This window comes from Hemicordylus capensis, chromosome 6 (genome assembly GCF_027244095.1).
Source record: "Hemicordylus capensis ecotype Gifberg chromosome 6, rHemCap1.1.pri, whole genome shotgun sequence".
Taxonomy (NCBI): domain Eukaryota; kingdom Metazoa; phylum Chordata; class Lepidosauria; order Squamata; family Cordylidae; genus Hemicordylus; species Hemicordylus capensis.
Window position 1 is genome coordinate 157,391,385 of NC_069662.1, and position 26,753 is coordinate 157,418,137.

At 44.2% G+C, this 26,753-nt stretch overlaps 1 protein-coding gene across 7 annotated transcripts in view; it reads right to left on the reverse strand.

The window, feature by feature from the left end:
* The window catches only part of DPP6 (dipeptidyl peptidase like 6), a 735,952-nt gene that overhangs the window by 199,282 nt on the left and 509,917 nt on the right, over window positions 1-26,753 (reverse strand). The window lies entirely within an intron of this gene.

Genomic DNA, 26,753 nt, shown 5'->3' on the forward strand with positions numbered 1-26,753 from the left:
AGGCAGGGTCCTATAGCCCTAATAATCACGTAATAGAGGGGACTTTAGCAAGTGCCATTTTGCCAAGTCATAATGTCAGAAGAATGAGAAAAATTGGAGACTCTGGTTTTTTGTTTTGCACCATGCCTGGGCAGACTTCAAGCTTGTAGAAACTACTTTGGTGGTGGTTGTTTTTTAAATTAGAACCTGAAGGCCCAGCAATCACAGTCTGGTGCAAAAGGGCAGCTCAGGGAGGGAGGGAGGGAGGGATGGAGCCAGATGGAAAATGCTGACCCAGAGGGCCTAGCTAGTTGCCTCCTGCACCCCATGCGTCATACACTGAGATGACTTGCACATGGGACTATACATCTACATCTGAGTCACTACAGACCAGGGATTCCAAACATTTCAAAAAGCCTTGTTGTTGTTGTTGCTATTGTTAAACAGCTGGGAGTTAGAAAACCTTGCTGATTTACTGCAAATCATTCAGAAAGGTCCAGGTCTACCTTTTGTCCACCCCTCTTCTATACACATATAGATGTAGGAGCCAATGATCAGAAACAGGATCCTCCGACAAGAGCACCAGGGCAGTGTACCTAGGAGGGGGACAGGCTGTTCTGCAAAGCCATCGTTACCTTCCAGTCCTCAATGAGGCACCACTTGCATATGAAAAGTTCTTGATCCTGTGCATTGTGCTTGCACTTCCCACCCCTTTTGCTTCTGCAGCCCTGAGCACTGCAATGCAGAAATAAGCCTCAGTTCCTTGTGTTTCCAGATTATTAGTATGAGGAAGCAGATTGGAAGAGGGAACAGCCTGCCTATAACATTATGAACATAGCCCTTAATTCCGGGAGGCACCTGACATCTTTTTTTAATCTCTCTGACATTATGGACCATTATCTTTTTAGTGCTTTTTGTAGAGCTTCTTGCATTACTTCTTCCTTTTTAAATGTGAAAGGAAAATCTCTAAAGCAGAAAAACCTCAGTGAGCAGTGAGCGATTTGCTGTAATTTACCTAAACAATCAACTTCTCATCATATTGGTACATTAAGCCAGCATAACATGGCTTAGTGTGTTTTATTATGCAAGAAGCAGCTTTAATCACTCCTCATTTTGATGCAGCATGGACTGAGTCAGTGTTTCAATCTAGTACATTTTTTGTTAGGGGTCTGCATGAACCATTAGATCGCAAACCGGTCCGCTATGAACCGGGCCAGTTTCACGGTTCAATCGTGAACCAGACCAGCCTCCAGGAGAGGAGAGTACCCAGCCTGTGGTGGACCAGTTTGAACAGGTTCGGCAGTTTGAGGGCTATGTTTGTAATGGGAAACCCAGTGAGCATTCCCCTTTACAAGCAAAAGGAAATCCTGGCTTTAAAATGCTTTTAAGCGGTGGCTGGAGGGGTGGGGGTGGCAAGAGGGTACCTTTAAAAGTAGTTGTAGGTGCTTACCGGTCCAGCACTACCCCCAGTAGCCTCCCCCCCCCATGCAGCGGTGGCACAGCTCCTGTACTGACCTGGTCTCTGCAGATGTGCAGAGGCCATTTCTATGACCTCTGTGCATGCTCTGTAATCATCAAGTATTTGATTACTGAGAATGGGACTGTAACTCAGAGACAGATTATCTGCTTTGCATGCAGAAGACACCAAGCTCAATCCCTGGCAGCATCTCCAGGAAGGTCTGGAACCTTAGAGAGCTGATGCCAGTTAGTGTAGGAAATACCGAGCTAGATTCAGTATCATGCAGCTTCCTATGCTCCTAAATACATTGAGTATGCAAAGAACTTGGAAAATCTAAGTTGTGGATCTAAATAATTCTAAATCTAAATATTTCTAGAAATCTAGAAAAATCTAAATATTTTTATCAATCTAGAAAATCTAAATATTTATGTTTATAGTAGAAATACAGAGCGGGAGCTCAATATTGCTCAATAGAGCCCCTGGTGGCACAGTGGTAAAACTGCCGCCCTGTAACCAGAAGGTTACAAGTTCGATCCTGACCAGGGGCTCAAGGTTGACTCAGCCTTCCATCCTTCCGAGGTCGGTAAAATGAGTACCCAGAAATGTTGGGGGCAATATGCTAAAAATCATTGTAAACCGCTTAGAGAGCTTCGGCTATAGAGCGGTATATAAATGTAAGTGCTATTGCTATTGCTAATATTGTAGGGTGGTATAGAGATACATTATGTACTGAAAGCCAACACCGTGTAGTCGCTAGAGGGTTGGACCAGGTCTAGGGAGACAAGAGTTCAAGTCCCATGAAACGTATTTTTCAGTCAACCTACCTAAGGGGCAAGATGCCTCTAAATACCAGTTGCAAGCGCAGAACAGTAGGAGAGAGGGCATGCCATCAGCTCTTGCCTGTGGGCTTCTCAGAGGCATCTCATGGGCCACTGTGTGAAACAGGATGCTGGACTAGATAGGCCTTAGGCCTGATCTAGCAGGACAAGTGGGATACTCCATTACACCCTGAAACCCCTGCGAAGAATATGCATTCCATGGGTGCGGATGCCCATGCTGTACCTGGGCTGCTCAACTTCGGCCCTCCCGCAGATGTTGGCCTACAGTTCCCATTATCTCTGGCTATTGGTCACTGTGGCTGGGGATTATGGGAGTTGTAGTCCAAAAACAGCTGGGGGGGGGCTAAGTTGAGCAGGCCTGCTGTATACAATTGTTAACACCCATTTCTGTGCTGCCCAATTTTCTGAGAGCTTTTGTGAATCATCTCTCTATATAAAATTGAATGTCTGTCTGTCTGTTCCCTATTCATTCCCACACCCTTTGAACTATTGGGACCAAACTTTGCAGAGTGACTTCTTACGACCCTACAAGTAGCATACGGGACCCGGGGACCCCGACAACCACCCCTCTAAGTTTCTATAAACTGCTATTATAAGCCCGAGCAATGCCGGGTACTTAAAGTTAGTCCTAAATAAAAATAAGATTTAGATTAAAGCGTTGTGCTAGAAAGGCCAATAGATACACATAAAATTTTAAAATGTGTACTACGTGATCCAGTTTAAAACATGACAATAGTGGGTTTACAGGGGCCATTAAAATTAAATCTGTCATCTGTATACTAGGTTTGTGGTGAAAAGCAGATACTTAAATGACTGCACAAATTAGTTGGTACTTCATTGAAAGAGCATTGGGAGTAAATTGGCCACAAGAGGGCACACTCTCTTACAAAACCAATAGAAAACATCATGAGAGATGGAAAGAAGTATCACTGAATCATTTAATTTAATGTTTGGGGCGAGATGAAGGATGACAAACCTAATCAGACAATTGTGGGTAATGTGATAGCAACTAAGATTAGTGCAAATACATGACACACAGAGGGAAGACTCACAATGGGATTCATGGCTTATAAACCCGTATTAATGGATTTTTTAAACTTAGTGGTGTTTCTCTTTTCCATCCTCCAATGTTACATGGCCTTTGTTTTCCTTCCAGCAGGGAATGCTGTACTAAAATCAGAACAATTAACCATCTAAACCTTAAGTGTTAAAAACTCTTACTTGGAATTAAATTCCACTGAATGCAGCTAATTCCCTTGCAGAAACACTGAGAAGCAGGAAATGGATCTATTATTCTGCATTAGTCATGGCTTGCTCTATTCAACAGTACAAAGTGACTCTAATAGAATAAGCTAGAAATGCTCGCCTTGTAAGGCAGATTTCTTGTTGAATATAGGCAGAAGATGGCTACCCATGGCCAGAAGCATGAGGGATAGCAGTGTTGAGCACATCTAAAATAGTCCATTTTCATATTTTAAGCTGCTCTAAATTGGGTTGCTTTTAGCCACTTTGGACAGCTCAAAGATGAAAAGGAAAAGAGAATGTAAATGAAGTTATTATTATTTTATATTGTATGCTCAATGTAGGAACTTTAAAAGGTCGTTCACACATGACCAGTAAGGGTGGTGGAGGGAGGGCTGGTGGGGAGGCAGGCTCCTACCTGCCTCTCTGCACATGATCAAAGGAGGTTGTAAGGCTCCAGGGGCGTAACTATAATAGAGCAAGGGGAGACAGTTGTCTGGGGGCTCAGTGCTTCGCCCGCCCCCCCGAGGCAAGTCACATGACTGACTCCCCCAGCCGTGCACCCACCCAGGCTTCCTTCAGTTGTATTCATCCTCCGATGAATACAACTGATTTATTGTGACACATTGGAGGGGGGGGGGGATTTTACTATGCTTTTTGTTACCACTATTCAGCCTCATTTAAGATTTATTTACTTCACATGCTGAGCTTCAGTGAGGGGGGGGCATTTTAAAATCTTGTCTCTGGGCCCACTCCAACCTTGCTACGCCCCTGTAAGGCTCTGCTACTTGCGTGGCACACAAGCCGCGGCAAGTGGCAGAGCAAGGAGCCAGAGGAGGAAGTCCTCTGACATCACTCAATGCTCAACACCAGGAATACCATGCCTTGAATGATTTCCCGAGAGCTGGGCAGAGTCAGCTGTGTGCGCTGAGGCTGCCTGCAGCCCAAGAACACACAGCCGGAAGCCCAGGTAGGGCTGCTCATGTAAATACCCTCAAAGAGTTTCCATAGACAAGACAAGGAAGAAGCTCCAGGTAGGTGGGAAGAATGGATTGAGTTGTAATAGAGAAGAAGAGACTTGTGGGGCTGAGAGTGGAGGAGAAGAGCAGAGAGAAGAGCAAGGAGAACCCAAAGGAAACCCAACAGGTGGGGAAGAGGGAGATATGGGGACAGCTGGTCTTGTGGAAGCAAGCTTCTGGCTATGCAGGATCTGCCCTGGTTTGCATTTGCATGGGAGACTCATGTGAGTACTGTAAAATATTCCCTTTAGGGGATGAGACCACTCTGGGAAGAGCACCTGCCTGCTTGCATGCAGAAGGTTTCAAATTCCCTCCCTGGAGGCATCTCCAAGATAGCGCTGAGAGAGGTATTAATGGAACTGCCCTGGGGTGTTTGGTCAGCACCCCAATGTTCGGGCTTTGTGGGGGAATTAGCTCTTAAAGGGGGTAAACTCCACCAGTTTTAATTTGTGAAAATGTTTGGACTCAAGAAATGGCTGGATTGAGACAAGGTTACAGTTTCAACATAAAAAGAAAATATTTATTGTAGGAGGGGCACAGAAAGAAAGGAATGTGTGCTTAAAGCAATATTACTATCAAAAATGCATTTAACTATAATGAAGTGTTTTAGCTTAAAGTCCTAATTGTGTAAATTCCCCACTGGGCAAGAGAAAGAGGCTTGTGAGAGAGATAGTGGGTAGCATAGATCTATGAAAGGGATAGAGAGGGCCCAGTTGCAGGGCAAACATTCACCTTCACCTGATCTGGATGACGGGACCTCAGGACTCTGGGGAGGGCTTCAGAATCTCATCCTCCGAGACAGCGTGATTGGAAGCAGGAGGGCTGCAGGGATTAGTAGAGGGAGAGGTGCCCACAAGAAGGGTACCTCCGTGGGGCCAGCTTCCTATAGCAGTTAGATAAGCTGGATGGATCAGCAGAAGGACTGATCCGGAGAGTGGCATGAGAAACTGGACACCTCCAGTTGCAATGGGGGGTGTGCAGCAGATTGCCCAAGCTGCTAGTGATTTCAAGCTCTTTGCAGGTTACCAGAGTGCACAAGGAGTGCTCAATGGAGTCCCAAGTACAACACACGATGGTGTATACAAGGAAGCACACTGGTTCATGGAAGTGGGGATACTTATATCCCAAACATGCCTTAGTGGCACATTCCTACTGCCCTCCTTTTCGGAGTAGAAGTGCCAGGATGAACCTGCACGGAATGCATTGTGTCTGATCACTCTTTCCAGGGTGAAACAATGCAGGGATTGCCTTCTGTGTGCAAGGCTGATTGTGATGAAAATCAGAGTATACAGGTGCACAAAAGAGTATCTGTGCATGGATGGGCTCTCTAGTAATCCTATCAATAATTTCAACAGGCACATCTCTAGGTCTATGTCACTGACTCATCCTCTTTGTGATGAGGAGACCATTGCTTCACTACCTTATCTTCTTGTCTTCCTGCTTGGCATAATCGGCTTGTTAGCATATCATTATCTCTTGCGAGAGGATGAGGGAAGTTAAGGCAGTTCACTCTGAGTACAGAGTGGTCTTGGATGCCAGTTAACTTGCTATAGTTAACTCTGGAGTCTGCTTAGTTGGGGCTCATGCATCGAGAGGGGGCATGCATCTTGATCCCCATTCCAATTTGCTTTGTTTGTAACCAAATCTAGGGGTGACTAGCCCATTACCAACTAAGTGACCTGTCCCCATATGTACCATAAACTGAGAGCTCACATTACTGTGAAGCTCCTGAGCATATCCAAAGTGTGATCTCCAAGCCTAGAGATGCAACTGCAAACAGGGAGGCTCCTTGGAGCTGGGATGAATATGCACAGTGAACAACAGAGACTCCTGCCTGCAACCCTGGAGAAGCTGCTGCTAGTCTGTGTAGGCAATATTGAGCTAGATAGACCAATGGTCTGACTCAGTATATGGCAGCTTTCTATGATCCTATGAGACAGAAGAAGAGCTTCTTCAGTGGAAATATTGCAAAAGAGATCTGAGAAACATGAGGACAATCAGCAAACTATCTATCTATCTATCTGTCTATCTATCTATCCAAACCAACATCCCAGAAACTTAAGACATGGAAGAACTCAAGAGGAAGAGGATGATGAACTGTACCAAAGTTAGCAGAGAGGTCAGAGCAGTAGACCCTTGGATTTCACAATGATCATACCACCTATGAGCCAGCGTGGTGTAGTGGTTAGAGTGCTGGACTAGGACCGTGGAGACCCAAGTTCAAATCCCCATTCAGCCATGAAACTAGCTGGGTGACTCTGGGCCAGTCACTTCTCTCTCAGCCTAACCTACTTCACAGGGTTGTTGTGAAAGAGAAACTCAAGTATGTAGTACACCGCTCTGGGCTCCTTGGAGGAAGAGCGGGATACAAATGTAATAATAATAATAATAATAATAATAATAATAATAATAATAATAATAATATGGGCGAGCTCAGTGGAATAGATGGGTGGGGGGCGGGGAGTCAGACTGTAGGGGGTTGACTGGAGTTTGACAAGTTAGGCCCCCAGTAGGAGGCAGCATGCTCCAGGCACTTGGGGACAAAGGGAAGAAATGAGATTGAACTGGCAGTGGCAACTGAGGGTGGGCATAGGCCAAAGGAGGGTTTTTTGAGAATGGTGCAAGAATGGCATGTGTGAATACAGTAGGGAGGAGAGGGTGGAGGGATAAGCCAGAGGGATTGAGCCAGCATGGTGTAGTGGTTAGAGTGCTGGACTAGGAGACCCGAGTTCAAATCCCCATTCAGCCATGAAACTAGCTGGGTGACTCTGGGCCAGTCACTTCTCTTTCAGCCTAACCTACTTCACAGGGTTGTTGTGAAAGAGAAACTCAAGTATGTAGTACACCGCTCTGGGCTCCTTGGAGGAAGTGCGGGATATAAATGTAAAAAAATAAAAAATAAAAATATAAATAAATAAATAAATAAAATAAGAGCAAACAACAGGACCTGAGATGCAAGAGGCTCAAGAGGCCAAGTGAAAGTGGGCAGTGAGGACAGCAGACTGGTCATCTTATCAAGAGATACTGGAGGGAAGGGCCTTCAGCCCATTCCCTTTCCCCATTCCATTCTTCTTCCAACTCCTTGAATAAATTGAAAGTAGTGATGTGAATCAGGCCATTCTAAAATCCCAGCCGGAAAATTCACAGCAGGGTATTTCATATATTGAAAGTGTATTTAAACAGCTTAAAATGTAAACAAACTTGAGCATTGTACTCTGAGTGTGGTAGAAGGACAGCCATGTGTCTGCATTGTATTCCAAAGGGTGCGTGTCACCACCTCAGTGAATTGTCTGTATCTTGCCTGCCAAATATTAACAAAAGGCTTGACAAACAAGCAGAAGGTTGCCGGTTCAAATCCCTGCTGGTACTATACTGGGCAGCTGTGATATAGGAAGATGCTGAAAGGCTTCATCTCCTACTGCACGGAAAGAGGCAATGGTAAACCCTTCCTGCATTCTACCTAAGAAAACCACAGGGCTCCGTGGGCACCAGGAGTTGAAATCAACTTGATGGCACACTTTACCTTTACTAATTCCAGACTAGGGCAACTTTTGTATATTGAAACACAAATACCCATTGTGTGTTGCTTCACTTTTGCTACCACCAGCTTGTCAGGTGTATGTGCAAATGTCCATGGAAGCACAGAATTGGTTGACTCAGACAAATGGCCTCCAGCTCATTGCTCTCAGCTCTCTAAGGAATAGGAATCATGCAGAGAAACAGATGGCTGCTCCAAACTAAACTGGAGCACACGGCTGCTCCAAAATAAATGCTGGAATACGAGTGCATTTGTAGAGTGGTCAGGATTCCCTCCAACCCACAGACCAAGAAGGCTCCAACATGACTGTTCTGTCCTGCAGACTTTTCCACTGTACAGCAACCAGTGAGGTTTTTGTTTGTTTGTTTTGTTCTGTTTTTACTGTATTAGTCTATTGTTAACTGGAAAACTTCAAGAAAATATTTTTAAGTTGCAGGAACCTATATGAACTTCAAAGAACCACTTTACTTTAAGAAGAAAAACTTAACTGAAAACATTGGGTTGTCCAGCTGTGCATTTAAGTACAGAAGAACAGCCCTGCTGGGTCAGGCCCAAGGCCTATCTAGTCCAGCAACCTGTTTCACACAGTGGCCCACCAGATGCCTCTGAGAAGCCCACAGGCAAGAGGTGAGGCATGCCCTCTCTCCTGCTGTCGCTCCCCTGCAACTGCTGTTGAGAGGCATCTTGCCTCTGAGGCTGGAGGTGGTCTAAAGCCACCAGATTAGTAACCATTGATAGACCTGTCCTCCATGAAGTTGTCTACACATTTACTGTGTCATGGTATACACAGACTTGACATACAGAGCTTTTGTATGCCTTGCTACCTGGAGTGGGAGCACATTACTTCAGATTTCATAAAGAGGCATGGCAAAGGTCAGATTAACAAAACTAGTCGCAACTTACTGGTGTGGCAAAATCAGTACAACTGACTTCATCTGAAGTAGATTTTAAAAATGTACTTAACTTGGGACTTGATGAGCCTCAGTAAAGGTTCTGGGTAACAATAGTTATCCTGAGTTTGATGCCAGGGTGAAAACTGATTAGTCACTCCAAAGCAGTTCTGTGAGTGACAAGTGTGTGGGCCGTCATGAAATTCTCTAGGACAGAGATGCTAAAATTTGGGTCCCCAGATGTTATTCAAGTGCAACTCCATCATCCCAGCCACAGAGGCTGAACCCCCTGCTCTAGGATCATGCTAGTGAGTCTAATATCGATAAAGGATTCTGGGTACAGAAGAAAAGGAACTGTCTTGCTCATTTTTTCAAAAACTGACCGATATGCCTGTCTACAGGATACAGAAAGGAGGAGAACAGAAGCCGTTTATTCATATAACAGATGGAGAGGAAGAATGAAGAACACCAAAGTGGAATAGAATGTTCCTCCCATTATGGAATCCAAGCTGGATGGAGGTTTTGTGCAGGGCCCACATCCTGACCAAGACCCCAACAGGGAGATAGGAAATGTCTTCCCTTGAAAAATTGGCAGGCATGAGCGCTCATCACTTACTTGCAGAACATTTTATTGTCAAGGTCATTGTCTATCACACGCCATGTGCTTGTTCTGGAGCACCAGCCCTTCTTCACAGCTGGTTGCCTGAATTTCATGCTAGCTCTCTTCTCAGCCAGCTACACACTGGCTCTGTTTGCATGCTTGGTTAGTCAAATGCTTTGGCCACCTGCATCTCAATCAAAAGTTTATGGCCATGTTTTATGATTTGTTTCTTTCCTACTTTGCATTTGAAGAGGCCATGATAACTTCTGTTATACTCACACATCTCTCCACTTTAATCGCCCCCCCCCCGACAAAACTGATGGGAGACCAATTTTATTTGTTTAACCCAGCCTGGTGATCTCAATTTTTCCTCTTCTCTTTCTAAATTGCATTTACACATTTTGCTCAGGGAAATCTGAATGCAGATCAAGCTCAGCAAAACATTACAGTAATGAGCACGTTCAGTTTAATTTGAATGCAATTATTACAAGTGCTTCAAATGCATGGACCTACCGTAAAGTGGAAGTGATCATCTAATTAATAACATTTTCCCTTACTGAGTGGCCAAATATCACTAGGTATTGTATAAAATGTTGCGTGCGTTGTTTTTTTTTAATTTAAAGAGCAGGCCGTGTTTGCAGGCTCACAATCTAAAAGGACAACTGAGGAGGACAGAAAGGGAGGGAGGAGGAGGTGGAGGGAGAAAAGACAGGAATACTAGGGTAGCAAAGGTCAAGCAGAACCAATCAAAACTCTTGCAAGGGAACAAAAGGTCAAGCAAGCACTACAGCATTAGATGGATGAGTCTTGAGATGTTTTTTAAAGAAGGACACAGTGCAAAGAGCAGATGTGTGATGGCATAAGTTTCCAAGGATAAGGTGCAGCCAAAGGGGAGGAGGAGAAATGAGGAAATCTGTGATTTAGATAGGAGATGCTGTAAGCAGGAAGGTGTATGCAGATAACTTAATGGGTTGTTGTTATTTTTGCACAGGGAATAACTGCAGTAAAAGTATTTCTGCACAGAGATCCTTCTGGGTGCCTGAGTTTTGAGAGCCACACAGCACCCAGGCACAGTCTGCACCTGGATCCATCACTCGTTCACATAGCTCAGCATTTCATTCCAAAAGGGCGTGTGTGCACCCCACTGTTAGAGCATGTAGGAATATTTATATGCCATCCCAGCTAGAATGGGATTGAGAAAACTACTTAAGACACTTCCAAGGACTTGGGTATGTCCACTGGAATTTTTGGCTTCCTTTCTTTGACCAGCAAGGCCCCATCATAAGACCAGATGCTTTTGAAAGTAATTTCCATTTCATAAGAACAAAAGAACGTAAGAACAGCCCTGCTGGATCAGGCTCAAGGCCCATCTAGTCCAGCATCCTGTTTCGCACAGTGGCCCACCAAATGCCGCTGGAAGCCTACAGGCAGGAGTTGAGGGCATGCCCACTCTCCTGCTGTTACTCCCCTGCAACTGGTACTGAGAGGCATCCTGCCTTTGAGGTTGGAGGTGGCCTATAGCCCTCCGACTAGTAGCCATTGATAGACCTCTCCTCCACGAAGTTATCCAAACCCCTCTTAAAGCCATCCAGGTTGTTGGCTGTCACCACATCTCTTGAAAGCTGTGACTTTCCATGTGGCACAGAGGGCCATTTTCTGAGAAACATAAGCCCATAGCACCATTGAGTATGCTGGGCTAGTTGTACTGTAACTTGGCTCCCAGTCACTTATGTCTAAAAGAATACATGTAGGACTGAGACATTAGTTTTATAAATTATATGACCTTGAAGAGCTTGCAATGTCATGTCATGTTTTGAGAACTTGAACTGCATTTAATTTTCATAGCTGCAATTCTTATTTTGTACTCCAATATTCACATTTTCCAAGCCCAGCTGAGGAGAGGGGGTGGATTCCCAATCACTACTTACATCATTACAATTGTGGCCATTGAGACATTCAAAGGGAACAAAGTCTTCATTTGTTAGACTAAGACCTTGCACATAACATTTTCAATTATATCTATATCTGATGATAAGTTTAATCAACAGGAAGAAGGTTTTCACTGCTGTTGGATTAGTATGAAATCACTTTATCTCAGCATGTATTTATTTAACATTCATTGATGATGTGAAAATGAGCAGTTGGGCATTCTTTTCTGAATATTTTTGCTGAGTATATTCTTCCTCAAAAATTATGTAGCTATCCATGTACAGAAAATATTCAGAAAAGAACAGAACTGGAGACAATGAACCAGTTAAAATTAAAATCAACATAAATCAAGTATTTGTAGAGCAAAATCAGGACTCTGGCATTTCTGGGAGGTGTCCAATAAGTCATGTATAAAGGAAGGGTTTCTGCTGCTCAAACCAATTTGTGTGTTCATTCATTCATTCACTCGATTTCTATACCGCCCTTCGAAAAATGGCTCAGGGCGGTTTACACAGGGAAATAATAAATAAATAAGATGGATCCCTGTCCCCAAAGGGCTCACAATCTAAAAAGAAACATAAGACAGACACCAGCAATAGCCACTGGAGGGATGCTGTGCTGGGGGTGGATAGGGCCAGTTACTCTCCCCCTACTAAATAAAGAGAATCACCACGTTAAAAGGTGCCTCTTTGCCAAGTTAGCAGGGGTGTTGGCACCTAGCCTCTCAAACTGCAATTCAGTACTTATCTTCTGTAATATTCACAGAAGAGAGTAGTCATGTGGTAGCAAGCATGATCTGTCCCCATAGTTAGCAGGGTCCACCCTGGTTGCATATGAAAGGGAGACTAGAAGTATGATCACTGTAAGATATTTCCCTCAGGGGATGGAGCCATTCTGAGAAGAGCATCTAGGTTCCAGGTTCCTTCCCTGGCATCTCCAAGATAGGGCTGAGAGAGATTCCTGCCTGCAACCTTGGAGAAGCCGTTGCCAGTCTGTGAAGACAATACTGAGCTAGATGGACCGATGGTCTGGCTCACTATATGGCAGCTTCCTATGTAGCAATAGCAATAGCAATAGCAATAGCACTTACATTTATATACCGCTCTATAGCCGGAGCTCTCTAAGCGGTTTACAATGATTTAGCATATTGCCCCCAACATTCTGGGTACTCATTTTACCGACCTCGGAAGGATGGAAGGCTGAGTCAACCTTCAGCCCCTGGTCAGGATCGAACTTGCAACCTTCTGGTTACAGGGCGGCAGTTTTACCACTGCGCCACCAGGGGCTCATATATGTAAGCGTGTGCATGAACCATTCACCGCTGTACCAGATGGAACTCGACCAAGCCTGGTTTGGCAGCAAAGGGGTGGTCGGGTGGGGGCAACGAGAGAGGTAGAAAGGTCCCTACCTGACCAGCACAGGTGCCAATGCTCCTGCTCCCCCCTCGGCATGGCGAAGCTTTGTTTCTGAAGCTGCCTGCATGGTGGTGGCAGGACTCCGACCTCTGTGCATCCATGGTGTCCAAGCACGTGCGGAGGCCACTCAAATGGCCTCTGTGCCTCCACAGAGGCCGGAACCATGCTGCTGCACACTTGGGGCCACACTGGGGGGGGGGCATGGCAGCGCAGACAGCCACACCAGCTGAGTAAGGACATTTATATTTCTCTCGCTGCCTCCACCCAACCATCCCTTAATATGTCCTTCACCGGATTCCCCTTTACAACTATTAGACACCTGAACCACCAAACTGTATCGGTCAAACAGACCAGACTCGCCGGTCCGTTTGATCAAACCAGTTCAGCGGCATGTGGTTCGGCTCGAATTTGATTCAGATTTGACCTGACCGTGATTTATGGTATGTGTACATCTCTAATTCACAGTGCTATTCACTGTGGGGACTAAATTACTCCTGTTCATTTTGGTATACACCAAGACTAAGTACTTTAAGACCTTAAGATCCACTCTATTAGTCATATTGTCTGGAAATAGTAGAGCAAAAATTCATGAGGAAGTTTGATCATATTAAACAAGGATAAAATTTCGATGTAAACCTCCCTGAGCCATTTTTGGAAGGGCGGTATATAAAACAAACAAACACACACAGATAGATTCCATTGAACTGGAAAAGGTGCAGAAGAGGGCAACCAAGATTATCAGGAGCCTAGAACACCTTTCTTATGAGGCAAGACTACAATACCTGGGGCTTTTTAGTTTAGAAAAAAGACGACTGGGGGGAGACATGATAGAGGTCTATAAAATCATGCATGGTGTGGAGAAAGTGGAGAAAGAGAAATTCTTCTCCCTCTTCCATAACACTAGAACCAGAGGTCATCCCATGAAATTGATTGCCATGAAATCTAGGACCAACAAACGGAAGTACTTTTTCACACAATGCATAATCCACTTGTGGAATTCTCTGCCACAAGATGTGGTGACAGCCAATAACTTGGATGGCTTTAAGAAGGGTTTGGATAACTTCATGGAGGAGAGGTCTATCATCGGCTACTAGTCGGAGGGCTGTGGTCCACCTCCAGCCTCAGAGGCAGGATGCCTTTGAGTACCAGTTGCAGGGGAGTAACAGCAGGAGAGAGGGCATGCCCTCGACTCCTGCCTGTGGCTTCCAGCGGCATCTGGTGGGCCACTGTGCAAAACAGGATGCTGGACTAGATGGGCCTTGGGCCTGATCCAGCAGGGTTGTTTTTATGGATAAATAAAAAATATAAAATAAAATAAAATAGAGACTACGTTTTCCAGTCACACGATAAGGACCATACTTGATGTATTTTAACCCCTGTTCCTTTAATAATCTTAGAATGTTTCCATCCTGCAATTTCAGCTGCTAGTTTTCCGACATTTAGATCCATTAACAACTCAGCATCTGATGAAGTGGGTTGTCATCCACAGAACTTTATGCTATATTAATCCATTTTAGAATCCTTTCATGTAGTCTTTGATTGCTACCTATTTCTTTACAAATCTGTTAATGTTGAAGTTAATGTTAGCTGAAGGTTGCGCTAATATTACTTTTGAAATTAATTGTTGGTGTAAACTAATGCTGTCCGAGTAGCTGACATTATCCAGAAACATATGGGTACCAAATTATAAACAAAACAAAGAATGGCTGGCATCCTGACTAAATTTATTTGGCTAACTCCCACTGAAATTAAAAGTACAAGATAAGCATGACTTAATATCAATGGGAGTTCTTGAGTTAATTTGGTCAAGATGTTACTCTATAACATTTAGAACTCCCAAATTGAAAGAGGCACTCAGCTGGATTCTAAGAGTGCATTTGCACTAGTAGAAGCATCCCAGATGACATTACTTCCAGTTGCTGTGGCCCTGCTGAACAGACTCAACTCCAGTCAGGAATCAGGGAATGGGCAGATAAGAAGACTTGGTCATACCCTAACTGAATTGCCTGAGATCTTATCAGCTCATCCTTTGGACTCTCAAGTTTGCTGAGTTGTTACTGGATCCAAATGCAGGAAAACTAGCAGCTGAAATTGCAGGATGGAAGCATTCTAAGATTAATAAAGGAACAGGTGTTAAACTACATAATCCTTCTAGTGTGACAGGAAACCATAGTCTCTATTTTATCACTGTCTAATATGAACAATCTTCCTAATAAATTCCTGCTCTTCTATTTCTGGTGCATATGACTACTATCTCTTTTCACTTCTATCTGACTCCGTTCCTTAGCCTCTATCCCCGAAAAGCCTGTTTCAGGAACAGGTATATGCTCAGTATCCTCTGCCGTGAAGATGGACGCAAAGAACTCATTGAGCTTCTCTGCAACCTCCATATCCTCCTTAATAATCTCTTTCACTCCCTCATTATCCAAAGGTCCAACTGCCTCCCTGGCAGGTTTCCTGCTTCTGATGTATTTAAAGAAGTTTTTGTTATTCCCCTTGATACTTTTGGCTAAATGTTCCTCAAACTGTCTTTTTGCCTCCCTTATGGTCACCTTGCATTCTTTTGCCAGAGTTTGTGTTCCTTTCTGTTCTCTTCATTTGGACAGGCCTTCCAATTTCAGAAGGAAGTCGCCTTCCCTTTTATGCCTTCCTTGACAGTACCTGTTAGCCATGCTGGCATCCTCCTGGACTGAGTGGTACCTTTCCTCCTTTGGGGTAAACAATCTAACTGGGCTTCTAGTATTGTGGTTTTGAGTAAACTCCATGCATTCTAGAGCAAAGTGACTCTCCTGATTCTATCTTTCAGCTTTCTTTTCACCATACTCCTCATTTTGGAGAAGTTTCCTCTTCTGAAATTCAACATGTCTGTGTTAGGCTTCCTTGGTGATTCTCTCCCTGCATGTAATTCTCTCTCCACACCCTAAGGTAGGGGAAAAAACAAGTATTAAAATTAAAAAAAATCTTGATTCATTTTTTTGAACTCCGGGGTCTGAGTTTGTATTTCTATAGCAGATAGTCTCCTGTGTGAGGGCCGCATCTTTCAAGAGTCAACATAAAAAACCATATCTGTTCCTACTGTCATCCTTTATAAGAGGCTCCCTTTGAAAGCACAGAGCAATGCCAATGCTTCCATCCATCTCAGTAAAAAGATAGCATCGCTGCACTCAAGAGCTATGCTGTGTTGCAAAGACACTGCCACCCCCGTCATGGCATTGTTTGGTACCTTTTTGCGGGCTGCAGAGTACTATACAAAGGCAGGAATGGCTGTTCACACAACATAATTCAATGAAGAAGGTATGGTAAATGAACAAAACAGGTGAGAGGCTGGAGGTGGTAATCTCTAAATTTCACAAATCTTCACCTCCAACCTTGAAAGAAACATATATTGCACTAACAGCTTCTTCCGGATGCCCACACTTGCCAGCATCATACATTGTTTCCTTGATAATACTGTCTCAGCTTAGGTGCCACTAGACAACAGCATGGAAGAAAGGATATTAATGCTGCTGATGAAAGATGAAAGAGAAGGAAAGTTTTTTGTAGGCTGTGGATTGCTATAAATTTCAGCCATTCTTTGATCTCAAAAGGAAAATGGCACTGGAAAGAATCAACCTTGTGCCATCATGTTGTGAAGAAACACACACGTCATTCCACACAAGGGCTGCTCTTGCTGGAATAAGCAAGGCTTCTGATGGAGAGTGCAAGAGGAAGAAATCCATTCCCCGTGCAATTCTTGTTGGAAGGACAATGTAACGAATACCACCAGACAGCATGCTAGGAGGGGCTGGGGAGCAGAGCAGGAGTGTAGGTCTGGAACTTCGCAACTTCTGTGTCTCCAACAGCTGCTCCAGATCAAACACTCTATGGAGCTTTCATTTCACTTGACCTTACTTGAAACAGCAGAGTTCTCAAGGAGCAAGGCCCAAGTAGGAAGCACTGTTGAGCTCAGTAAGAATCCAAGAAGGAAGCCAGCTCAAGAGTTGTCCTCCATGTCAAATTCAGGCCCCCATCCTTAGAGCTCTGGCCCAGCCCATGTCCTCCCTCCACCAGGAGTCACTCACCTACTCCTTTCCTCTGTGTCAGGTCACATCCTTTCCTGCTAATGACTCTGCTGCTGGTCGAGGTTGCCCTGCTCTAAATCCCCTCTCATCAGTCACCGCATTCATCTGACCTTTCAAAGCTGACCTTGATGCCACCTCCTTGCCCTTTAGCCGGACTCTGCTCGCTCAGCTGTGATTTATGCTGCAGCTGTCTTTAAATACCAAGACTAGAATTTTTCAGCCAAAGTGCTTGAGAACACCAGGAACGCAAGACTTAATGTGTATGTTGCTGAGGCTGGGTTGTGGCTGCTGAAGATGAGCTGACTCACAGAGGGATCCCACTTGGGTCCAGTATGGTAGCTACAATCCTATGGAATCATCCTGATTCTGCCTTTCCTTCCTTCCTATTGCCAGCACTGCTCCCCATCTAGCTGGTGCAGTGTTTCCCAACCTGGGTTCCTCCAGATGTTGCTGAACTACAACCCCCAGCATCCCCAGCTATTGTAGGAAGTTGTAGTTCAGCAACATCTGGAGGAACCCGGGTTGAGAACCACTGAGCTAACGACATTGGCATGGGGAGCAATGACATAATCAGGAGGCCTTGTGTGCTCAAAGCTCCTGTTAACTCTTCAGATAACATGGGATCAGGTGATAGGAGTTTTCATTGTTAATGGATAGATTTAGTGTAAATCCATGCCCACTGCAAACCTGTCCTTCAGGAGGATCCTCAAAACAGGCCTGCTAGAGAAGTTATGGATAGATGCATGGGTCCAACATTATAAGAGCTGCAAAAACTTGGCCAATATTACAGTGAGTTGGTGTAGTGATCCTCATACAGTACACTGGGTCTTGGGAGATTTTTTGAATTATTATCTATATACAGTACCGTCTAAAGCAGTTCTGTCTCAATCCCAGTTAAGGGGCACTGTGGACCAGGGTTGGCACCAGATTGCTCTGGGTCCTGGGCCAAGGCTGAGCCCTGGCGCTCAACCCCCATGGAGTGTTGGCACCCTCCACCCCCCAGGTGGGTGAAGAAAAGGCACTGCTGCAACCTTCAGCAGTGACTCGCCCTGCTCCTTTCCTCTGGAAGCTGAGAACAAAGAGCAGGTTTGGGCCTTGGATGGTACCTCCTCCCCATTCTGAACCTCAGAGTCTGAGAATGAAGAAAAGGCATGCCATGGCCTCCTTCCCACATCCACTGGCCAATGGGCTTTCTCCTAGACCCCTGTGATGGTTCAGAGAGTTCAGTATCAATGGGAGAAAGCCCATTGGCGGATGGGGGGGGGCGTGTTGGCAACTCAGGCCACCTGCTGCTTTGCAGCATTAGTCAAGTCCTAGGTATGTAGCTTGAGCCTGCGGGGAGCCAAAGGTGGGTGTGGTCAAGGCATGGGTGGGTGTGGTTTGTCACACCTGGCTTTATTTATACACCTGGCATCTGCTGGGGATTGCGTTTTGGCCTGGACAAATAAAGCCACCTCTTCATCATGGTGCGACATTTCCAATGAAGAAGATGGTGTCTGTCTGGCACTTCAGTTCAAGCTAAGTTCTGAACTCCAAAAGTATTAGGGCTTTTAAAAAAGGCTATTAACTATTATGCAGAGCACGACATGAATAATTCATGCTCTGCCCACACGTCTATGCATCGCTGGAGAAGGCTCAGTGGCTTTATCAGTCAAGTGCAATAAATCCACAACTCAGTCTGTCAATCTGAGCGCACCCTTACATAAGGGAATGCAAAATGTCACCTTATTTACTATAAACAAGAAGCGAATCCTTCACCTCAGCTTTCTTTGTAAAATAAACCTGCTCACTGCCTCTGGTGATCCCAGTAATTGAAAATCAAAGGCTGCTTCTGTCTGCATGGCCTCGTCTGGATGCAGTTTGTTGGTCACGTTAGATGGGATGAAACATTAGGAATCGGTATTATTATTATTATTATTATTATTAACATTTATATCCCGCTCTTCCTCCAAGGAGCCCAGAGCAGTGTACTACATACTTAAGTTTTTTCTCACAACAACCCTGTGAAGTAAGTCAGGCTGAGAGAGAAGTGACTGGCCCAGAGTCACCCAGCTAGTATCATGGCTGAATGGGGATTTGAACTCAGGTCTCCCCGGTCCTAGTCCAGCACTCTAACCACTACACCACATTATGAATGTGCCTCCTCCATTCCGGAGGAGATGTGAGTTAGAGTGCTTCAAAAGCTCTGTGAAAAGCTTCCTGATGGCTTGGCCTTAGACAAGGGGCACTGCAGAGAGGAGAGATGTTCTTGTGGTAGCAAGCATGACTTGTCCCCTTAGCTAAGCAGGTCTGCCCTGGTTGCAGTTGAATGGGAGACTACACGTGAGCACTGTAAGATACAGTAAATGCCCCTGAAGGGCCTTATGGCCAGTGGAATGTCTGTCTCCTCAGATGTCCCTGGACAATACCTACAGGCTTTTAAGAAGATGATCTTCACAATGTTAAGGACCAGAAAGCTTCTTGCTTTGAAAGGAATGAAAGCTGAGATCTTCGTGATGCCAAATTCCATCCCAAACACTAACTTCTAAGCATTCTAATGTTTTAGAATATATTTATTTATTTACATTTTAAATCCCGCTCTTCCTTCAAGGAGCCCAGAGTGGTGTACTACATACTTAGGTTGCTCCTCACAACAACCCTGTGAAGTAGGTTAGGCTCAGAGAGAAGTGACTGGCCCAGAGTCACCCAGCAAGTCTCATGGCTGAATGGGTATTTGAACTCGGGTCTCCCCGGTCCTAGTCCAGCACTCTAACCACTACACCACGCTGGCTAGACAGACAGATGGACAGACAGATATCCAGTTAGTGATGGGCAGTAATTAAACTACACATTAAATGACTTTTCATACAGATGAATACAATTACTTTATGAAAAACAAATCAAACTATGTAATTAAACTATTTTTGTGGTAGGTAACCAGTGTAGTTTAACTTCTAATAAGTGCATTTTCCCACTTTCCAGCTTTAAATTATAACTCATAGAAAACTATTTGCATAGGATATTGAGTAAATGCCTAATTTCTGTAAACTCAAGGAAACTGTTTTACTTAACTCACTGGTTCAAACAAAAACTCATTTTACTTTTCAATCTTTTAAAAAGTAGTCTTTCTACTTTAAAAGGATCCTTTAAAAATTAGTTGAAACTTTCGTAAAATTGAAAAATGAGTATAAAATTTGGCATAAAGAGATATAAAGCAGAAAAACAGTACAGAAATGCTAACAACGTACAGGTGGACCTTGCTATAAGTGGTACCACTATTTGCAGTTCTGCATATCCATGGGTGTCTAACTGACACCTGACTTTGTTATCTGAAGATACAAAATGGTTAAAACCCACATATCCGTGGTTCCTGGGTAGCCAGAAATGACCTTAGAGGTCATTTCCAGTCATTTTGATTTGTATGATAACAAGCCAATTGAAAGCCAGTAACAAAAACAGGAAGCAAGGGAAGTACAGCCTGCCAAAATGGCACTTGGAACACTCAGAACATTCTGACTCCAAACGGGGTCATTTCGTTCCAAGCTCAAAGCAGGTCCTTCATTTGAAGGGCGTTCTGTTTTGAGCTTGGAACACATGAAACGGCCCGTTTGAAGTCGGAACGTTCTATATATCCCTAGTAGGTGCAAAATTTTAACAAGCTATATTTGCCCCAAGAGGCAAAACTAGGGACAGGTACATGACAGGTACCTAACAGGAGCAGCTGGAGTGTAAGAGCTAAGATATTGTGCAATGGGGTTCTTTGCAATGCTTGTAGAGGAGAACAGAAGATTCAAAAAGATTAGAAGGTGGGAGGAAGCCTGTTGGAGACTGAAGAGTAGATCAGTGACATCAGGGGCTAGGATACTGGCGCACCATATTGTATTCCCAACTCATCCGTTGTCTTGCTCATGACCTTAAAAATTCATCACTCTGTTTTGTTGTTTACCCAGCTGTAAAATGAGTGCAATAATAATATTTGCCTGCCCCACAAGGGTGATGCAAAAACTAATTATGTCTGCTACATTGTTCTGATAACCTCTGATGAAAAGGATGGCATTTTAAACCATTTCCCCCCCCAGCAAGACATCCATGCCTGTAACACATCAATCTGAAAGAATGTTCTGCAATGCCATGGAGACCCTCTGAGTTTTTATGCCAAAAGTAACTGAAATCAGAATTTGACACGTCATAATATAAAGCAGCAGCAAAAGGCCAAGCCATTCAGTTCAAGAGCCATTTGACATTTATATAATGACTTTCCCAGTGACAGTTCACTATAGATCTTTTTCAGTGCCTGATCAACCTTCAGTCTTTTCAACCTGAACCGCATCTCAGTCAATGACTCTCTTTCTGTTAAGCTCACTGGACACACAAATCTCTCTTTCGCTTTTTTAACATGAGAACTAAAGAGCACAATGCACAGAGCTCTTTGTAACTCTCCCCTGACATTTCATGAGAGCTTGATATGACAGCCAGTGTGGTGTAGTGGTAAGAGTGTTGGACTAGGACCAGGGAGACCCGAGTTCAAATCCCCATTCAGCCATGAAACTCTCTCGGTGACTCTGAGCCAGTCACTTACCTTCCAGCCTAACCTACCTTAAAGGGTTGTTGTGGGGATAAACGTAACTATGTACACTGCTCTGGGCTCTTTGGAGAAACAGCGGGATATAATTATAATTATAACAACAATAATTTAATGAAATCAGATACAAGAGCAGAGAATGGGCAAGTAGGAAACAGGTCTGTATCCCTGCCAGCTATTTTTTCTCTCTCAATTGTCCCCCAAGTCGCTTTTTATCCCCACAGGGGGGAAATATAGCATATATCTTTGTGTCTTTTTCCCTACAGGGAAAATGCAGCACAAGGAGGCAATCTGGGAAGAAAAATGGCTGGCAGGGATAGCCAGTTCTCCCTTCTCCACCTGCCTGTTTTCTGCTACTGAGTATAAGCTACTGCTTTTCACCTCCAAAGAAGGTGCTGGAGTTGAACAGGGTTCAATTTCTCTTCAAGGGCCAAAATGGCACTTGGAACACTCAGAACATTCTGACTCCGAACGGGGTCATTTCATTCCAAGCTCAAAGCAGGCCCTTCATTTGAAAGGCCCTTCAAATTCAGGCCCAACCCCTGCTTCTGATAAAAGCCCTGCAGGGCTATCCGTATGGTAGGAAATGTATCTTGTATCAAAGGGTTTTCGCTCAAGTGTCCCCCACTTGAAAAACAGTGAAGATTGTTGCTCAGCCGTGTGCTCTGTGCCCTCTCCTGGATTTGTACAACAGAGAATTAGCTAGTGGAAGTAGGGAACTGGTTTGCAACAGATGGCTAGTTTTCTGGTGTCCTATAGATGGACTCTACTTCAACAGAGAGAGGCTACCTCACACCTGCCCTAAGCGAAGGCGGCCCCCACATACAAAGCAGAAAGCTTTAAAGGCCAAACTAGATTACTCTTAAAGAAAGAAATGAAGCAAATTCTAAGCAACAGTCTATGCAAGAGGTCCCTCATACACAACGGCAGCAACACAAAAGGGGTTTCCATGTAAGGAGGCATGGCTTCTTCCCACACCTCCTTACGGTAATATGGTAATACTTAGAGACTGGGGCAGGGCCTATGAAAGTGAAATCCCGAGGGCAGTTGTCAAGTCACACTACTCAGAGCAGGGGCAGCCGCTGCAAACAAGCTGGGAGGAAGAGGCAGAAAACGAGCCGCAGCTGCAATGCTTGATGTCTCCGGTTCGCCCTGCTCACCTTTACTCATCTTGCCCCACCCCATGGGCTGGTGATTCACCTGGTTGGGGACTGAACTCCCCAACTGCCCCATTGAGGAGGTCAATCTCCAATTGGGCAAATTACCAGTCCACTGGGCTCGGGCTGGGGGTGAAACAAAAGTGGGAGAGAGATAGCCAGGGCAGAACAGGGTGCTTTCTATCCGCTTTGGCTGATACGCTAGCTGTGCCCGTTTCTCGAGATCAATGACCTCAAAAAAGTGGTACATTTGTTGGTAACCTCCAGACTTGACTTTTGTAATGTGCTCCATGTGGGGCTGCCTTTGTATGTAGTCCGGAAACTTCAGTTGGTTCAGAATGCGGCAGCCAGGTTGGTCTCTTGGTCATCTCGGAGAGACCATGTTACTCCTCTGTTGATGGAGCTACACTGGTTGCCAATAGGTTTCCGGGCAAAATACAAAGTGCTAGTTATAACTTACAAAGCCCTAAACAGCTTAGGCCCTGGGTATTTAAGAGAACGTCTTCTTCGCTATGTGCCCCACCGCCCACTGAGGTCACTTGAGGAAGTCCGTCTCCAGTTGCCGCCAACTCGTTTGCTGGCTACACGGAGACGGGCCTTCTCAGCTGCTGCCCCAAGATTGTGGAATGCACTCCCTACTAAGATACGAGCCTCCACATCTCTGGCAATTTTTAAGAAACTTCTAAAAACACATCTCTTCAACCAAGCTTTCTCAGCTTTTTAAAACTTGTTTTTAAATTGTTGGCCATTTAATTGGTGTTTTATGATGTTTTAATTGTTAATTATTATTTTATGCAGTTTTATAATTTTTTTTAAATTGTTAATTGATGTTAATGGTGTTTTAATGCAAACCGCCCTGAGCCTTTTGGAAGGGTGGTATAAATTTTTTAATAATAAATAAATAATAACAGGAGCACCTGCAGCTTGTCCCCCCTCCCCCGCTCCACCAACACACAGCTAGTTTGCAGGGGCCAACACTGAAATGAAAGCAGCTCTGAAAGAGACTTCTGAGTCACATTGTTTAAGCATAACTTTTAAGTTGCACATCGATATATTTTTGATCTGGCCCAGCAATGGCATATATGTGTGGAGGAAGGTTGAGAGATGCAGTTAAAGGATAAGCTCCCACCACTGTATATTCTCTGTGCATATTAATTCTGCTACCATTTTAAAGAACTAAAAATGAAGACAGAATAAGAAGAGCACATGGCAGCTCCTCCTATACAAGCCAGCAAGGAGATGGCCAGCTGTTGCTGGTCCACTGAGTTACTTGTTCCTTAGCAACACTTAACCTCTCTGCCTGGAAATAGTGGTGTTTGGGAAAGAGTATGAATTTTGGAATGAAAAAAGGAAAACTGAAAGTGACATATGGAAGATATGTCACCTGACATTTGCCTGTTTTGCCTGCCCTCAGTGTCATTTTGACTACCAATCTTTCTTGCTCTATTCTCATCCATCCACAATTCTTCTAGTTCACCCTTGAAGGAATTCTAAAGCGAAGCCACAATCATTATTATTAATTACATGTCTATCCCACCCTTCTTCCAAAGAGCCCTGTGGAGGAATGAGGCCTAGACCTCTTGGTTTTTGTAAATAAGCCCTTGCATTATAAATGAATTGTAAATTGCATTATTATCCACAAACCTCATCATTATTGTAAATGGATTTTGATTGCAAGTCCCTGTGTTAGAAAAACTGGCAGGGTCAAGAGTTCATGCCTGCTGCACCTTAGTTTCACTTTGAAAATATCAGTTTGACAGTTTGGTTTTGGAGGGAAGGGAAGTGTTGAAAAATTGTAGGGAACTTTGAGTTACACTGGTTGGGTTGTTTAAAAAACTGTTGGAGCAAAAATTGTGTATATATATATATATATAGAGAGAGAGAGAGAGAGAGAGAGAGAGAGAGAGAGAAGGATTGTTCAGTGAGACAAGTTAGTTGAGTTGGAGTCTGAGTTAAGTGTTAGAATTGGAAGGAGGAGGAAGAGGAGGGAGAAGGAGGAGGAGGAGAAGTAGAAGAAGTAGTAGAAGAGGAGGAGTGCATTGCAGAATCAGAGAGGAGTTCAACATGCAGGCAAAGTTTAAGGCTTGAAGAAAGACAGTCTGGAGAGAGACTACAGAATTGAAGAATTTCAGGCACAGAGCTGTGGCAGTAGATAAAGCTGTTGAATCACTGGCAGAGTGGTGCAAACTCTACAGTACTGAAATCACACAAAGCTGGAAAATGACAGGACCTGAATGTGAACTAAGAAAAAGCCAGAGTTGCTAAAAGTGATCACTAAGTTAGGGCACAGTGAACATCAGGTTAGTGGATTTGTTTTGACCACATTTTGTTTATTTCTTATGCTCTTTTGGTTGATGGTGGGGGGTTTTGTATGGAACTTGTGAAGCAACTTTTAATTTAAATTGAACTAATTGTAAAGTAAAATTTATTGTTTACATCTAAAGGAAAATTGTAGCTTCTGTTTTCTCCACCCTACACCTATAGGCCTCTACCAAAGTTTGTTTTTGTGATAGAAGCTTGAAAGGCAATTGTGGTAGACTCAGCTGAAAGCACAAAAGTCTACTTGGTGGCAGAGGTTATACTGGTATGGTCATGGAGATCCGTGCCTCGTGATGGCACAGCAAGGCAGATCCTCCACAAGCCCAAAGCAACATACAAGGTCAGTAAACCCCATTTTATCCTCACAACAACCTCAAGAAGTAGGTGAGGCTGTGAAAGTCTGACTGGGCTGAGGTCACCTGGTGAACTTCATGGCTGAGTGGGGATTTGGCCCAGGTCTCCCTGCTCCTAGTCTGACACTCTAACCACTACACCAGGGATTCTCAGCGTTAGGTCTCCAGATGTGGTTGGACTACAATTCCCTTCATCCCCAGCCACAATGGCTGGGGTAATAGGAGCTGTCATCCAACATCATCTGAGGACCCAAGTTTGAGAATCCCTGTACTATACCATGCTTGGTCTTGTTTACATCGGTCTATTCACATGTCAGTGTTCAAAGAACAGTGTTATAAGAGCTTGGGTATTCCACAGCAGGTTTCTGAAAATACACTGCTTCAATGATTAGAGATAATTGGCACTTGACATGGAAAACCCAGGTTCTGTCCCAGCTGATAAAATAACAACTACATCGACAGTAATAAATAAACAAATGTTATTTGTTAGCCACCCCATAACAAATTATTCTCTGGGCAGCTTACAACACAACATTAAAACATAAGCTAAAAATATGCAACACATTAAATCATAACAGACCAACAAACAAGGAGAAAGGAAATACAAAATGCAACACAAAACCATTAAAAAGACATTTCTTAAAATCAGTTAAAATCAAATCAAAATTTAAAATTTAATAGGCCTGAGTAACAAAAAGGTCTTCATCTGGCATCTAAACGAACAAAGTGATGAAGCCAGGCAAACCTCACTGGGGAGGCTATTCCATAAACGGGGTGCAACCACCAAAAAGGCCCTCCTCTCCCTAGTAGCCACCCACCTCACTTAGTTTGGCAGGGGCATTAAGAGGAGGCCTCCAAAGAAGATCTTAAGGTCTGGGTTGGGGCCATGAATCTCACCCAGTGACCTTAGACCCATCACTACCTCTCCTCCTAACCTACCATACAATGATGTGTGTGTTTATCACATTTGTACCCTGCCCTTCTTGTGACGTACTCAGGGTGGTGTACACAGAATATATCACAGGGCCATAGCAAGTTGCCTTATACCAACAGAGATCATTGGTCCATCTAGCTCAGCATTATCTGCACTGACTGGTAGCAGGTCTCCAGGGTTTCAGATGAGGTCTTTTCACTGAGAAGGTATCAGGTCCATCCCCAGCATCTCCAGTTAAAAAGTTCCGGGAAAGTTCCCCAAGACCCTTGGAGAGCCATTGCCAGTCAGAGCAGACAGCACTGGTCTAGACAGGCCAAACATCTGACCAAATATAAAGCTGCTTCATACACCCAAACTACCATTTTCTGCCTTCACGGTCATCTTTTGTTCTTCTGCTATCACCCCTTTTTCTCCCACCCACATATTGCAATGGCTTTCCTTAAAATCCGATGAGACA